This window comes from Leptopilina boulardi, unplaced genomic scaffold (assembly GCF_019393585.1).
Source record: "Leptopilina boulardi isolate dan_hultmark-lab unplaced genomic scaffold, ZJU_Lbou_2.1 LbouV2_337, whole genome shotgun sequence".
Lineage (NCBI taxonomy): Eukaryota > Metazoa > Arthropoda > Insecta > Hymenoptera > Figitidae > Leptopilina > Leptopilina boulardi.
In genome coordinates this window covers 85889-103288 of record NW_026137904.1, presented here as the reverse complement: position 1 = coordinate 103288, position 17400 = coordinate 85889, and the positions used below count along the sequence as shown (strand labels likewise).

Genomic DNA, 17400 nt, shown 5'->3' with positions numbered 1-17400 from the left:
ATTATAAAACGTTGTAAAACCAACACGTGTAAACGAAATATTTAAAACAGGTTAAAAAGGAAAATAAAAAAATAAATGAGAATTTATTCATGAAAATTGTAGCTGAATATTTTTAGTTGAAAATGTAAAAAAAAAATGTAAAACATTTTTTCGACATTTTATGAATTAACAAAATATTTTAATTTAGAAAATACTAAAAAAAAAACTCGAAAATTCACACCAATTGCTACGAATTAAATTTTTAATTTTATTAAATTGAACAAAAATTTAATTGACCAGATTAATAAATGTTAAAAAAACTTATTAAAGGAAATAAATCAAAATAAAAGAATTTAAAATAAAAAAAAATCAAAGTGAATTAAATTAAAACAAATTCTTCTCTCTATTAAAAATGGCTTAAAATAATGAAGTATTTACTTCATACATTAAAACAAATTAAATTGAATGAAATTAAAAAACAATAAAATTAAAACAATTTAAATTAAATTCAACGTAGGTAATTAAATTTACTTTTTGGAATGTTAATTGATTATATTTTCTTTTACATTTAATTTATCAAATATTTATTTATTTATTTTTATTTATTTTTTTTTTATTTATTTATTGTAAATTCCAAAATAAATGTCAGACAAGTTGTAATATAGAAAAGAGATGATTCTACTTTATGATTCAAAATCAATAAAGCTAACAATGACTAGGCTGTATTTGATCTAGCACATAATGAACTCTTTGTAATACCTTAATATTTTTTATGTTTCAGGTAAGTGCACTCAACATTATTCTACCAGTAATTTTTCAAGAATCAAAGGTCACGTGAGTACAATCATTTTTTTTTTTTTTTTTTTTTTTTTTTTTTTTTAATATTAATATATAATGAATCGACTATTAAATGATCGGCAAGCATCAAAGACGAATTATTTCATTCGAATTTTATATTAAATCCAAAAGTACCGATTTTTTCTTTTTTAATAAAATGATTATGTAATTATTCTTGATCTTCTCTTACGTAATTATCGTTCCATCTGAAATAATAAAATTACAAATTATTAATAACACTCAGAAAAAAATTCGTTTAAAGCAACTAAATTTTGATTAAATCAACAAAATAAATACATTGATATATACAGTTAACCAAACATTTGGTTGCATAAACCAAACGTTTATTTAGCTCAATCAAATTTTTCTTTGTTCAATTTTATTAAAATAAACCAAACAGTTATTTAGATCAAATAAATATTTATTTGAATTAAACAAATTTTGGTTGAACTAACTAAAAAATTGGATAAATATAAAAAAATGGTACATTTGGTTCAAACATATCTTTTTTCTGAGTGTAAGTAATCTAGATAATATTATTATTATGTGATAACAATAATATTATTATTATGTGATAACAATAATATTATTATTATGTAATAACAATAATATTATTATTATAAGTAAATAGTATAAACAAATAATATAATAAATTTAGTTAGATGAAATTATAATTATTATAATAATATAAATAATTATTAAAAAAATTTTATAATCAAATTTTAGTTATATTTTCATTTATTTTCTCATTTTGTATTGTGTACCAATGCAATATCGCGAATTCATCTTTAAAAAAGAGAAATGAATAAACTTTTTATTTCGAGATTCTTTTATAGAGAAATAAGTTTTATATATTTATATATAGATATATAGTAAAAGTTGATAGTAAACGATCGATCTTTTGAGTTGGTATTGCAGAAGTTATATACCCCCGGTTCTCAGAGATAGAAAGAGAGAGAGCGAGAGAGAAGTATATTAACTGGAAGTTTGAATATAATAACGGAACACTATTATCAGGACATTGCAAAATCATCCACCCGAACACCAAAGCATCGTGTAGCCTAGTGAGCACTAGACACGTCGCGAAGTCACTTATTGTCCTCGAGTTTCCAGTGCCTCTCTGTACTTCCGGTAGAATGAACACATGGACCCCTTGACTCTCTTCCCAAATAGTTCGTTATTCATTTTCCAACACTGATTGTGTGCTTAATTTCTGAAAGCTAAACTCCATTCTCTCTAATTTTTTCCAAAAAAAAAAAAATTTTTCACATTTTACCAATTTATTGAATTATTATTAAATAATTTTATTTATTAATTAATAAATATTAATTTTTAATAATTATAATATTAATATTAATAATAATATTAATAATAATAATAATAATAATAAAAATAATAATAATCATAATAATAATAATAATAATAATAAAAATAATAATCATAATAATAATAATAATAATAATAATAAATGCAAATCAAATATTTGAATTGTGAGAATAGGAGAAAAAAAGGGATAATAGTGAAATAATTTTCTAATTAAAATGATTAATTTAGAGATGATCACAAAGTGACAGGAAGACATACACGTGGGTCGACTTACCGATATATATATATATATATGTGATAGGTACGATGACATTGGTGAAGGTCAGGAAGCCCCTAACATGGCTCTTGTAGATATGTTACACCCCTGGGGTCTCAAAGCTAATTATGCCAATTCCCATAACAATGATCGTACATTAAAAACTAATATTAGTGATGAGAAATGAAAATTAATCATATCCTCTTCTCTTATTGCATGACAATGTATAATGCGCGAGAGAACGAACTGCGCAAGAACGCGACTACTATGGGGAAAAACTAATTTCCTCTGAGAATTCAAAACGATTTTTTTTATCCCCCTTTTCACATTATAATACATATGTATATTTAAAAAAAAAAACAACAAAATTGATATTTAATTAAATGAGTGTTTTTTTCAGCAAAATCAAGTCATCTCTTCAATTTTTTTTTATTTATTAAAATAAATTATTGTTAAGATCAATTAAGATTAAGTTTTATTAATTTTTTTGGTTTGAGAATTTAAATTTTAATTTTGAAAACTGAATTTTAGTGGAAGGGGAATAAAATTACGAGTCATTAGTAGTATAGGTACATTTTGATCAGACAATAGTTTTTTTTCAAAAAAAAAAAAAATGTGGTACTTTTTTGATAGGACCAACAGCATCCAAACTGCTGTGTGGACATCGAAATTTTTAATTTTGCTGATATCCAAAATTTTTAGTAGTGTATTTACGTTTCGGTCAGACATTCTGATTGTTATACTATTTTGTAAAACGTAATTTCTCGTGTGAACTTTTCAGTAGTATAGGTACGTTTTTTGTCAGACGTTGCTTATAATTTTTCTTTTTTAAAGAAGTTTTTAAGAAATTAATAAATAATTGGAAATCTTTTTATTTTTTTTTTGAGGTAAATTTTGAAAAAATCGGTTATTAGTAAATTTAAAATATGTAGATTATTTAGAACCAAATTATATTAGTACTGTACTATTTTTGGTCGGACAGTACAAAGAATATTTGTATTTATTAAAATGAACGAAAAGAATAGAAGAATTTGATAACTCTGTTAAAAAAATCAAGAAGACAATTTTTATTTTCACGGAGTTTAGAAAAAAAAATTGCAATCATAGTATAACGAGTAGTATAAATAGTTTTTAGTCAGACACTGTACTCTCTAAATCTGAATTAGTAAAAAAGTTTACTAATTTGAATTAGTGACTCACTTTTTGCTTCTCAATTAGTAAAATTTTATTAATTATTAGTAACTTTTACTAATTATTAGTAACTTTTACTATCAATTAGTAAAATTTTACTAATTATTAGTAACTTTTACTAATTATTAGTAACTTTTACTATCAATTAGTAAAATTTAACTAATTCTAAAGCAAAAAGTGAGTCACTAATTTAAATTAGTAAACATTTTTACTAATTCAGATATAGAGAGTACTTTTTACAAATTTGTTAAAATAATTTCTATTTTATTATTACTAATTACTAATAATAATTTTTTAAAAAAATGAGTCACTAATTCAAATTAGTTAAAATTTTTTTTACTAATACACAGGGAAAAAAATGTTCACCTGGAATAGCGATAATTTTCACTAAAACAGCGATATGTTTTACTAAAACAGAGAATGTTTTCTCTATTCTAGAGAAACGTATCTCTGTTCCAGATACAATTTTTTTTTCCGTAATGTTTAGAAGAGTTCTGAATTATTTCAACAAAATATCGATTAATATCGTCAATTTTAGAACTAAATAGAGAAAACAAAAGATAATTAAAATTAATATAATTATCTGATTTTTACTCTCTTCTAAATTAAAAAAAAAACAGATTATTATCATTTGATATCTTATTTGCGTGCAGTGCAAAACCTTGCACAGAGTTTTAACTAACGAACGAGAGAGAGAGAGAGAGAGAGAGAGAGAGACAGAGTCGGCTAATCTCGTAGCAAAGCATCACACGAAACTTTGCATCCTTTAAAGATTTGTACTTGAGCTGCGATAATGATTGCGATAACCGATTAACGAGCTGAAATACGAGAGAAGTTTTAAACTATCCTGCCTTCATTAGCAAAGCCGCCCGCAATGAATTATTCGACTCTCGATGCGTGTAGAGTTGGGTTGATGTGTGCGACAAAGAGAGAAAGAAAGAGAGAGAGAGAGAGAGAGAAAAGTGAGAAATGAGCAAACAGAGAAAGTGAGAAGATAAAAGAGAGAGAGAGAGAGAGAGAGAGAGAGAGAGAGAGAGAGAGAGAGAGAGAGAGAGACACGAGCAAATCGAAATAGAGAATCGTGGGTCCATGGTGCACCAAGACAAATGCCCCTTTGAAATATGTAGGTACCCTCTGCCTTGCTATAAGTCTTGCGTTTAATGTGTTCCGTTGACGAAGAACGTAACAAATTGATGCCATTAAACATGTCGAAAACTTACGAGGAAAGAAGTTTGCTCTGCCATTGACAGTTTCACTAACGCCCTCCTTGTGCGCCTTTATTTTCGAGCATTAAAATCATCTGGAGAATGAATTGATTCCCCTGTGATGGGAACAAAAAATTAATTCCAATTTTTTTTTTCTACTAATATCGTTTTTGAAAATTATTTTTATACAATACAATACAATATTTTTATACAATATTAAAATAAATATATTTTTACTATCACTGTAAAAAGAAGGTACTAAAATAGTACCAAATTTTAGGTATTAAAAAATAGAACCAACAGGTAATTTAGTACCTATAAAGTTGCTATTTAATTATAATATCTTTCGTTTTAGAGTGTAGCAGGAGAAAAAATTCGATAATTGACAGAATATACAGTACAACCTCTCATAATTGATAATTGATTTTTCTAAACAAAGCTATTAATATCTTTTATTTTTAGAAATGAAAGAAAAATTTATGTTCAATACAAGAGGTTTTTACTGATTTTTGAGAGATGAAATACAGTCGAACCTGGATAAGAAAAAATCCTGTGATTACAGTAACATTATTTTGAAAATTAAATTCCCGACATTTTTTTACAGAGGGAAAATTATAAAAAAAATACAGTAAAACCTTAAATCCGAAGAGTTTCTAGGGTATCAATTATCGAGGTCCTACTGCATCTTTTTCTACCTGAAAATAGAAATAATTTCCATTAACTTTTTCAATATTTTAATAATTATTTACAATAAAAATTATTATTATTAAACATAATTATTTATTAATATATATATAATTAATATTTAAATTTTTTTTTTTTTGGTAAACAATCAGTTATCAAGTGTTACTTTTGTCAAAGAGAGAGGGAAAAAAATTCGTTAAAGTATTTGAAATAAAAATCCATTGTAACAAAATAGTTTTCCGTTAAATAAATTGTTAAAAATAGGTATTGTGATCTTGGGTGAAAAATAAATTGCAGGTATTACATTGGGTCAAAATAGATTTTAAACTAAATCAACTGTGGACATTGCCTTGAACTGTATTTTTCTTACCGTTCATGTAACCGTGCCAAGCTAGGATGAAAAAAAAAAAAACTATAAATGGGATTTAAACCTCTACGTGCTTCAAGCGATCCGACTTGTGATTGACGTGCACAATCAATTTCAATTTTTATCATATTGCTTAATTCAATATATATATATATATATATATATATATATATGTAATTGTTTCTCTATAATATTAGTGATTGGAAAAAAATTCCAATATTTCGAAATCTTCGTTTTGCTTTTTTATCAAAATATTTAACAATTTTCTTTTTAATTGAAATTTATAATTTATACAATATAGAAAATATTTTCAGTAGTATAGACAATTTTTTGGTCAGGCAGCTAATATAAAGATACATTAGTATTACTTAGAATGTAATTAGAAATTATTATTATTATTATTATTATTATTATTATTATTATTAATATTTTCAATTAAAAAAAAGAGAAAATTTGCAAAAATATTACATTTTAAAAGTATGAAATAAGAAAATCATTTCACCAAAAAAAAATAACGGCGACAATTTGTCGAAATATTATGAAAGCCAAATTCGATAATATCGTTATATATATATATGTAAGTCGCGCGTTTGTCGGCAATAATTCATAAGTCTTTGGAATGATTTAAAAAACGGGTTCACAAAGGGGGTGAAAAAAAAGAAGGGAGGGTCGAGTATCGCAATAGAGAAATGTTTCAAATGAAGGTGACACCTCGCTTCCTTGCCGGACAAATTTATCGAAAGGGAAAATAATGGCTTGGCCCTTATATAGAGAAATATATAGAAGGCAAATTTAACGTCAGTGGCAATCGATTTGAAGTGAGAGAGAAAAAAAAAAAAATGCTTCGCGAGCAAAAGGTAATTGCAAAGTAAGGCTCGATCAACTCTTGAGTAGTTTGAAAAAAAAGAGTTCAAAAAATAAAAGGGAAAGAAAGAGAGAGAGAGAAAGTGGGGGCGGGAAAGAGAAGGAGAATTTAAGGAAGAGAGAGAGAGAGAAAGAGAATGTTCGCGTGCCGTTGCGGAAATTTACACTGCATGCTTTGAACCCGTTTTAGCAAAAGTTCACTACACAGGGAAAACACACCCACTCATTCTCACGCACACTTAAAATGTTCGCTTGAAAACTTACCTACAAAGAGAGGGAGAGAGAGAGAACGAGAGAGAGAGAGAGACCTAATCGCTAGTTGAATTAATTCCACGACTGAGAATGGCTTCTGCAACGGCCAACACGAGAATTGTTACAAAACAGGAAGTGGATGGCTATCATAGCCGTGCTTTATAAAATCAAAGTTGAATTAGATTTTGCACCCTTTTTAAACGACCCACTGTCCTCATTTTCCATTTTTGCATTATTTCCTTTTCTGTAATTCAATTATAAAAATATTAGTAATACAGTAAATTCAATTCTCAATTTTTCATATTTATTTCTATTTTGCTTTTTCATAAAATTTTCCTTTCAAACAATTTTTAATTTGAATAATTAATAAGAAAAAATAATATAATAATTAATGTCAATAATTACTATAAGTAATAATTTATTTAAAATAGCAAATTTCTTAAGTGGTAACGACGTTTTTAGGCAGACAAACAAAAAATGTGTACCAAATATATAATTAATAAAAAAATAAAGAGCAATGTAATTTATTATTAGAAAAATTAATGATAGAATCAAAGATTGGAAAAAAAATATCTATAAAGAAAGAAATAATACAAAAAAAAAGAAGCAAAATCACGTGAAAGCTTTCAGGATGGCTATAATAACAAAATGTTATTTCGTATTATCGAGTAACGTCTATTATTATCATGAGATTCGTTGTTGGAAACGTAGAACTTTAACTACCTGTACGTGCTTATTTCCGGTTAACTATTGGAATTCCATTTAGAGACAGATAACCTTCATTAAGAAAAAAGGTTTTTAACCCCTTTAACTACTAATTAACTTGAATTTAATATATAATAGCATATTGTTAAAGTAGCCAAATGAAACCTAATAAAATGTTCAATCTCATTTTCTCAGTTAAATTTTCTAATAATATCTTTATTAACCAATTTTATTATTTATTTTACTTCTTTTATTCATTATTTATTACTATTTATTACAATTTTTACTATTTATTACTATTTTTTCTATTTTTTACTAATCTTTACTAATGTTTACTATTTTATTTTACTATTTATTACTATTTTTACTATTTATTATTAATTTTTACTATTTTTTACTATTTTTTACTACTTATTACAATTATTACTATTTATTACTATTTTTTACTAATTTTTACTAATGTTTACTATTTTTTTACTATTTTTTTACTATTTATTACTATTTTTACTATTTATTACTAATTTTTACTATTTTTTACTACTTATTACTATTTTTACTATTTATTACTATTTCTTACTAATTTTTACTAATGTTTACTATTTTATTTTACAATTTATTACTATTTTTACTATTTATTACTAATTTTTATTAATTTTTACTAATTTTTACTATTTTTTACTACTTATTACTATTTTTACTATTTATTACTATTTTTTACTAATTTTACTAATGTTTACTATTTTTTTACTATTTATTACTATGTATTACTATTTTTTACTAATTTTTACTAATGTTTACTATTTTTTTACTATTTATTACTATTTTTACTATTTATTACTATCTTTAATTTTTAATCTTTAATTTTTACTATTTTTACTACTTATTACTATTTTTAACTATTTTTTTACTAATTTTTACTACTGTTTACTATTTTCTTTAATATTTATTATTAATTTTTACTAATTTTTACTACTTTTTACTACTTATTACTATTTTTACTATTTATTATTTAATTTTTTTGTTAGTATAGTGAAAAATTGTAAACAAAATTACAAAGTTCTAAGCTAAAAATTAATGTTTCATAAATCATTAGTATTAATTTAATTATTAATAGTAATTTTCTAATTAGCATTGTTACTCTCTAAATTTGAATTAGTAAAATTAGTTAAATTTTACTAATAACTACTAATTTTACTAATTAACAGTAAAAAAAATTTTTACTATCGAATTATTAAAATTTAACTAATTAGCAGTAAAAAAATTTTACTATCGAATTAGTAAAATTTAACTAATTAACAGTAAAAAAAATTAGTAAAAAAAATGTTTACTATCGAATGAGTAAAGTTTAACTAATAATAAAAAAAATTCACTATCAAATTAGTAAAATTTAACTAATTCAAAAGCAAAAAATGAATCTCTAGTTAAAATTAGTTAAAATTTTATTACTAATTCAAAAAGAAGTACCAAAATTGACAGCTTTATAAATAATTTGTAAAGGATAGTAGCGTCTGACCAAAAACGTCTTTTACTACTTATCTACTAGCCATTCTTATAATTTCCCAATCTATTTTTTTTTAAATAGAAAATTTTCTTCTAACTACTTTTTAAAAATACCTAAAAATTCTATAACTACTAAAAAAAAGTTAATTTACCATCATGCAATAATTATTATTATTATTATAATACCACTATGAATAAATACTACTACAATATTATTATTATTATAGTATTATATATTATAATATTACTATATTCTATCACCTCTAATTTTTATTATTTTGTTTGTTATACTACCTTAAAAAAATGTTACCAAAAAAGAAATTTAAAAAATTTTTTTTTTAATATGAAGTATATTTTCATTAAAAATCTGTACTCGCAAAATTGAAGGTTGAATCTTGGAAGGTGGCAGATGTTGTAAGCACGCTGAACGTGGTTTAAATGCGCGATCCTCAATCTCATGGAGAATGGAAACCCTCTTTTCGTGCGCGAATGCATATAATCTCTGCGCAGACTCTTGGCGAGAATGTATATATATGTATATATATATTTCGAATCCTCAGTTTGTGTTAGAGAAAGAGAATGTCTAGTAAGTGCTGCCACCGTGCAATCAGTTTGTTAACTAAACTAGCCGGATAAATTTTGTCCCTTTCTTCACTCTCGTCACGTTCACTCGTTTAATTACTCTTCGTTCTCTTGTTTTATTTATTTTTAATATTCCAAGTGTCGAGTTTTATGGCTACATGTTATTAAATTGCTTTTTTACTTTTTATTTCTCTTATAAAAAAAAAAAATATTCTTATAAATATGCAACTCTCTCTCTCTCGCGCGCGCGAGGAAACCTTTTAGGTTTCGGGTGGGGGTAACTTTGAGGATTTAAGTAATTACATTTTAGAAGATGATGTTTTACAAACTTTAAGTACTTTCTTACTGCACTTTGAAATGTGAATATATATATAGAGAAGAAGTGAGCCAGGTTGTATATAGAGAATGGTCCATTAAATATGATGCTGCACGAGCGTTGTTGCGAAACAAGACATCTAACGAGGTGTAAGGAGAATCCTCAAAGTTGAATTCACGTAAAATGCAATTCCTCCACTCGGAATTGGTTTATTTGTCTCGTGATTGACGATGAAAAGAGTAGAGAAAAAAAAACAACCGCATTTTATAAGGACTCAAGACTCAATTGCATTTTCAAATATTAAAAATATTTTCACTACAAAGGTAGAAATTATTTTTTAATTTTCCTTTTCTTTTAATATCACTAAAAAAAATCCCCTTTAGTAAAAATATACAAAATAGAAAAAAAAGTACGTCTGACTACTATTACTACTTAAAAAAAGATTAATTATTTCTCAATTTAATCAAATGATTTTTAATTTTTTTTTTAAATTAATTTTTTTGTAAAACACTTACTGTATCAGAAAAAAATAGTTTTTGAAAAGAAAAAAATAGACAAAAGATTTATAATGACAGAAGAAATGATGCTCTTTAAAGACCAACACGAACAGCTGACAGTGTGTGCATTGAATATTTATGCAGAAACTTTGTAAGTTACGTGATTTGGTTTTCAGGTAATGTTACGACGTGAGACTTAACGACCCTCTCTGAAGTCGTTAATCCAACGCGACTCTACTCATCCACAATATTAAACCATATATTTCAAAATTCAACCCCCCTTTCTGATCATAAAATCGTTGAATGAAAATGTCAAATCCAGAGATTTTGTTATTATATCGCTTCATACACGCACAAAATGAGACACAGGGCTTTTATAATAAATTTTCGCAATTTTTTTATTTTTCAATTATATGTATTTTAATTATCTATATATGTATACATATTTATTTATAGAATTATTATTATTTATTATATTACATAAATTATTAAAAGTATAATAAAATAATTTTGAATTAATTTTAGCTGAAGAAATTTTAAGAAAAGTTCCAATATCTAAGGACCCAAGGTATTATTTTTCCCAAAGGATGTTTATTACAAAGTATTTTTTCTCTAATAGTCGTTCTTTAGAAATATTTTTTTTGTGACTTTTCTACTCTTCATTTATTTAGCATTTTAAAAATTTTTTACTATGGAAATTTTTATTCTGGAACTTTTATATTTTGAGATATTTTACTTTTGGAAATTTTCTAGTTTGGAAAAATTATATTTTTGATCTTTTCACTTTGAAATTTTCAGTTTGGAATCTTTGTTTTGGAACTTCCATACTTTGGAATATTTTACTTTTTTGAAATTTTGTACTTTGAAAAAATAAATTTTGGATCTTTTGACTTTGAAACTTTTTTCTTGGAATTTTTAGTTTGAAATTTTTTTTTGGTATTTCCATACTTTGGAATATTTTATTTTTGGAAATTTTATACTTTGGAACAATAAATTTTGGTTTCTTGACTTTGGAACTTTTAGTTTGGAATTTTTGTTTTGGTACTTCCATACTTTGGAATATTTTACTTTTGGAAATTATATACTTTGAAAAAATAAATTTTTGATCTTTTGACTTTGGAATTTTTTTCTTGGAATATTTAGTTAAGATTTTATTTTGGAACTTCCATACTTTGGAATATTTTACTTTTGGAAAATTTATGTTTTGAAAAACTAAGTTTTGGATTTTTTGACTTTGGAATTTTTTTCTTGGAACATTTAGTTAGGAATTTTTTTTGGTACTTCCATACTTTAGAATATTTTATTTTTGCAAATTTTATACTTTGGAACAATAAATTTTGGTTTCTTGACTTTGGAACATTTAGTTAGGAATTTTTTTTGGTACTTACATACTGAAACTTTTTTCTTGGAATTTTTAGTTTGGGATTTTTTTTGGTACTTCCATACTTTGGAATATTTTATTTTTGGAAATTTTATACTTTGGAACAATAAATTTTGGTTCCTTGATTTTGGAACTTTTTGGTTGGGGATTTTTGTTTTGGAACTTCCATACTTTGGAATATTTTACTTTTGGAAATTATATACTTTGGAAAAATAAATTTTGTATCCTTTGACTTAGGAGCTTTTTTCTTGGAACTTTTAGTTTGTAATTTTTCTTTTGGAACTTTTATACTTTGGAATATTTTACTTTAGCAAATTATATACTTTGGAAAAATAAATTTTGGATCCTTTGACTTAGGAGCTTTTTTCTTGGAACTTTTAGTTTGGAATTTTTCTTTTGGAACTTTTATACTTTGGAATATTTTACTTTAGCAAATTTTATACTTTGGAAAAATCAATTTTGGATCCTTTGACTTAGGAGCTTTTTTCTTGGAACTTTTAGTTTGGAATTTTTCTTTTGGAACTTTTATACTTTGGAATATTTTACTTTAGCAAATTTTATACTTTGGAAAAATCAATTTTGGATCCTTTGACTTTGGACCTTTTTCCTCGGAACTTTTGTTCCTCAATCAAATTTTAAACCCAAAAATGTACTTAAACTTATTTTAAGCCAAGAAGTTGGCTTCAATTATTACACGTTGGAAACATTTGAAAACATAAATTTTGTAATTTTAAAACGATTTTTATTTCATTCAATTTTTTTAATTTATTGTAATTATTTTATACTTCTGCTTTCTCTCTCTCTCTCTCCAGAATTTTTGAGAAATTAGTTATAACATTCAGTCTCGGAAGTTTCGCGTTTTACTATTCAGGACTTTTCGGTATGCAATTTCCAGGATTAGCATTTGCTGGTGTATTAATTTTGCAAATATTATATAGAACACAAAGTGAATAGAGAGAGAGAGAGAGAGGGGTCAAATTAGTAATGAAAATTAGACAAGTCTCGTGATGCAGAAATGAAGATATCGGTTTTTGAATTTACCTGTTGTCACTTTCGATTAGGAAAACATCCTTTGGACGAGATAGGGAGAGAGAAAGAGAGAGACAGCTCGATTGGATTGGCAATGAGTAAGTAAGCAAAAGACCGGGCAAGCAAACAGGAAGTATAGGGCGACTAAGTGAAGGGGGTGTATATATATATATATAGAGAGAGAGAGAAGTTTTCGAAGGGTGACTAGGATAAGGCGGGTACGGGAGGGAGAGTTTGCATTTATTATTAATACGTTCGCCCAAAGCCTGTCACTGACTGCGAGAGTTGTCAGCTAGTGAGCGAGTTTCTGAGAGACTAGCTTTTCAGTTTCACCGGGACACGAAACCATCTCTCTCTCTCTTCTCTCTTTCTCTATTCCGCGTCGCCATCTTTACCGTTCATCTAGACATTTTCCTCTTTTAGTGTCTCGTGTCTTTCTCTCCTCCACCCACCCTACTTTCACGATCGATCGGGTTGGTTACTTAATTATTTACTCGACGACATTTGCCCCTGCATCAGTCCGAAGAGAGTTATATATATATACTTTTCTCCTTATCGGCGGAATTGACATTTCAAGCAACTAAAAGCCTTGACTTAAGTCACTTGTCACGTCCGTTTTTTTTTTTTATTTCCTCTTTTTAACCCTCTCAACTTATAGCGTTGGTTTTGATTCACTTTTTATTTTTACAAATTTTTTCTTTTCGAAAACGAAAGAATTGTATTTTTAAACATTTTTTTTTTTCTATTCAAAACAAAAGGTAATACAAAAAAAAATAAAATAGTAAGTAAAATACAAAACTCCTCCTTCTCACAGAAAGCATGGTTTCCAATCGCAGCGAAAATAATAGTGTCAGTTTTGTGAAATTCGATTTTTTTAAGGTACCACGTCCTTTAGGATTTATTTATCCACTTAGTGGATTATAAAAAAAAAAGAAAAATGAAAATAGACAATACAAATAACGGTGCGACTCGTCTACGTCAGACCAATCGCGTTAATGCGTGGCCTCTGCATAATACATCAAGCCTGGAAAAAGAGAGAGAGAGGAACCCTCCCTTGTCTTTTTCCACCCTCTTTTTCACTCGTATATATATATATGAAAAAAGAGGCAGAAAGAAGAAAATAAAACAAGGCATCTACCACTTCTTATATTGCCAGTAAATCAAAAATCAATCAAAGGATATATTATATTGAAAGACAATTTTCTCGTTTTAACGTCAGTCTTATTCTTGAAGGTTAGGGAGAAAAAAAAAGAAGTGGCACATATCAAACCAATGGTCCATGACAGTATAACTGATGTAAGTTTTCTATATATATATATAGATAGATATATACGAAGAAAACCATAAATTCGAGATTTTCTAAAGCTATCGATTGCAATCAAAGCTGGTTTTCAATTCTTTAACATTTCAGCTATTAAGCATTTTATATTCAAATTTATGAAACGAGCTTCTGTAAATTTGCCTATGCCAAGATTAAACGGCGAATAATAAAATAACGAAGCGTAACGGAGAGTTAAAAAGGAGAAAAAGTAAAGAAAATATGATTTTTATTTTAATGTCACGCCCACGTATTGTTTTTATTTATTTTTATATACACGGAGAAAAATGGAAAAACGAATAAAGTAACTTTTACTACTTTAAAAGTAAAATTGGACCTGTCCGAAGTTTCTGCGCATCTCTGGCAACTTTTACTCGAAAAATAGTAAAATTGACTATTTCTGTAGTAAATTCTACTGTTTCCGTAGTAATTTTTACTATTTCTGAAGTAAATTTTACTATTTTTGGAGTAAAAGTTGCCAGAGATGCGCAGAAACTTCGGACAGGTCCAATTTTACTTTTAAAGTAGTAAAAGTTACTTTTTCTTTTTTTCCGTGTAGTAAATTTCGATTAAATATTAGAAATATCAGAAAAATAATCTTGAGAAATTGGTAACGTTTTTGATGTTTATAAAAATAATATATATGACAGCCTCCGGATGTCTTTATCGAAGATTAAATGAATTTTTCACTATTGGAGATTTACTTTTATTTAACTGAGGAAGCTGAGAAGTCTCTCTCTCTCTCTCTCTCTGCACCCCTTGGGGACTATCCACTCAGAGAGTAAATATGTCATCTCGTTTTCTAGAAATAAGAAAGCTTGCGATAAGAAAACGGTATCTTACAGTTGCAATTGAGGAAAATCATCCTACTTACTAGTATATAGTATAGTGATTCGAGTCGAATAGAGAGAGAGAGAGACCGAAAAAGATTACAAACTTTTTGAAACTCACGTTCTTTCATTTTATTGTACTTATCTTCTCAGCCATCTGATCTGCTACTCGAGAGATTTAATCAAAATCTGTACCGCAAAAAAGCTGTATTTTCTAATATCACTTGTCGAGTGGTCTTGAGAAGAAGAAGTCCTCGTAAGGATTTCAAATATACTTTCAAATCCCCAATGAGAGAACATTCTGTTTACTGATGTTCAAATCCGCGAATATATATTTTTTTTCAACTCCCCTCCCCAACAATAACAGATTTGTTTTGAAAAGGAAAAATATTGCGTTTCAAATGTTTGAAAAATAATAATATTGAAGGGTTTTTTTTTTTTCATGATGGTGATTAAATTGTTGAAAAATTAAAGAGAAATGTATGACAAAATTAAACAATCTTTTAACAATAAAAATTTTTTAACAAAGAATTTAGAATTAATAATTCAGAATCAATTTAAAATCTTATAAATAAATTATAATTGAGACTTCAACACACAAAAGAGATCTTATTAGATTTTGACAGACGTTCGTTTTGAATTAGAAAGAGAGAGAGAGAGAAAGAGCGTCAACAATGGAGCGCTCAATGAGCATTATATAAGAAAAGTGACATTTGAGCAAACATTTGCAAAACATCGTGATTTGAAAAGGTCATATATGTAGGCACTGTTTACAAGTTCAGCGAACCTGCGAGAACTCGAAACGTTTAACTGAGCAATATTTACTCGGGATGTCAAAGTGAATCGATAAAGTTCGATTGGGAAATATTGTAAGCAATTGAAAAGAAGAAGAAAAAAAAAATATATATATGTAACCATATTGAGACGCATAATGCAAATCAGTACACTTTTAACGAGTCACGACAAAAAGAAATATTGAAAAATGAATAAAAAAAAAATCTTATTTATTCACACCATGTTAATTAGCAAACAATTACGAGTGAAAATAAATACTCTATTTATTGCTTATACGAGAGTGAAAAAGAGATATCCCACACAGCACATTAAATTTCCTGAATTTTTCCTGAATATTTCATTGAAAGATTCGAAATATTTCAATGAAAGGTCCATGAAATATTGCTGCAACAGGAAAATGTCCGCCTATTTGAAATATTAGACGGTCAACTTGAGAAAATATTTCATTGAAATATTGTGGAAATATTTAATTTCAAAGATGCGCACTGGTCTAACTCAGTTTCTATGGCCTGTAGAACTGCGCAGTAGTTTTTACTTTTCTAGAAACCTAAGGATGTTGAATATTTCAGAAAATTCCTATTGATTTCATGTGTTTAACAAATTTTTTCATTTTTTGAAATATTTCCAGAATATTGCTAAATCGATATGTGTAATATTTCAGGAATATTTCAATGAAATATTTTCTCAAGTTGACTATTTAATATTTCAAATAGGCGGACATTTTCCTGTTGCAGCAATATTTTATGGACCTTTCATTGGAATATTTCGAATCTTTCAATGAAATATTCAGGACAAATTCAGGAAATTTAATGTGCTGTGTGGGATGTGTGTGACACAATTACAAACCACTTGAATCTATTTTTATTTCCATTATAATGTTGCATAAATTCTCTTTTTATAACGGTATATATACAATAATCTCTATATATACATTTCATTCGAAACTTTCATTCAATGTTTTTTTTTTCACACAACAAAAAATAAAACACGTATCGATTTCAATGAATTGCTTTTCATGAATAAAATTTATTTATTTTATTGATTTTAATTAAAAATCTAGGAAAATGTATTTTTATTTATTTAATAGTGAAAAATTTTAAACAAAAAAATTACACACTTGGAAATATTCCCCGGAAAGTGCCCCCTGGAACTTCCAACGTAATTCCGTCGGAATTCCATCGGAGTTCCAAAGAATTTCCGATGGGAGTCCGACGGAGTTCCGACGGAACTACGTTGGAAGTTCCGGCGGAATTCCAATTAATTTTTTCAAAATTTCTAGAGTCCTAATTCCGTCGGAACTCCGTCGAACTTCCATCGGAAATTCTTTGGAACTCCGATGAAATTCCGACGGAATTACGTTGGAAGTTCCGGCGGAATTCCAATTAATTTTTTCAAAATTTCTAGAGTCCTAATTCTGTCGGAATTCCGTCAAAATTCCGTCGGAACTCCGTCGTACTCCCATCGGAAATTCTTTGGAACTCCGATG

General features: G+C 26.8%; 1 long non-coding RNA gene across 2 annotated transcripts; it reads right to left on the bottom strand.

Annotated features, from left to right (window-relative positions):
- Positions 1–631: 631 nt before the first annotated feature.
- On the bottom strand, positions 632–9662 carry LOC127285656 (uncharacterized). Of its 2 annotated transcripts, XR_007843620.1 has the most exons (5): positions 9540–9662; positions 6974–7205; positions 5430–5489; positions 4810–4910; positions 632–1022 (listed from the first exon to the last, which is right to left on the bottom strand). It is a non-coding gene; the product is annotated as an uncharacterized LOC127285656 (long non-coding RNA). The 2 variants fall into 2 exon arrangements; XR_007843619.1 differs by lacking the exons at positions 632–1022; positions 4810–4910 and having other exon boundaries at positions 5140–5489.
- Between the last annotated feature and the right edge of the window lie 7738 nt (positions 9663–17400).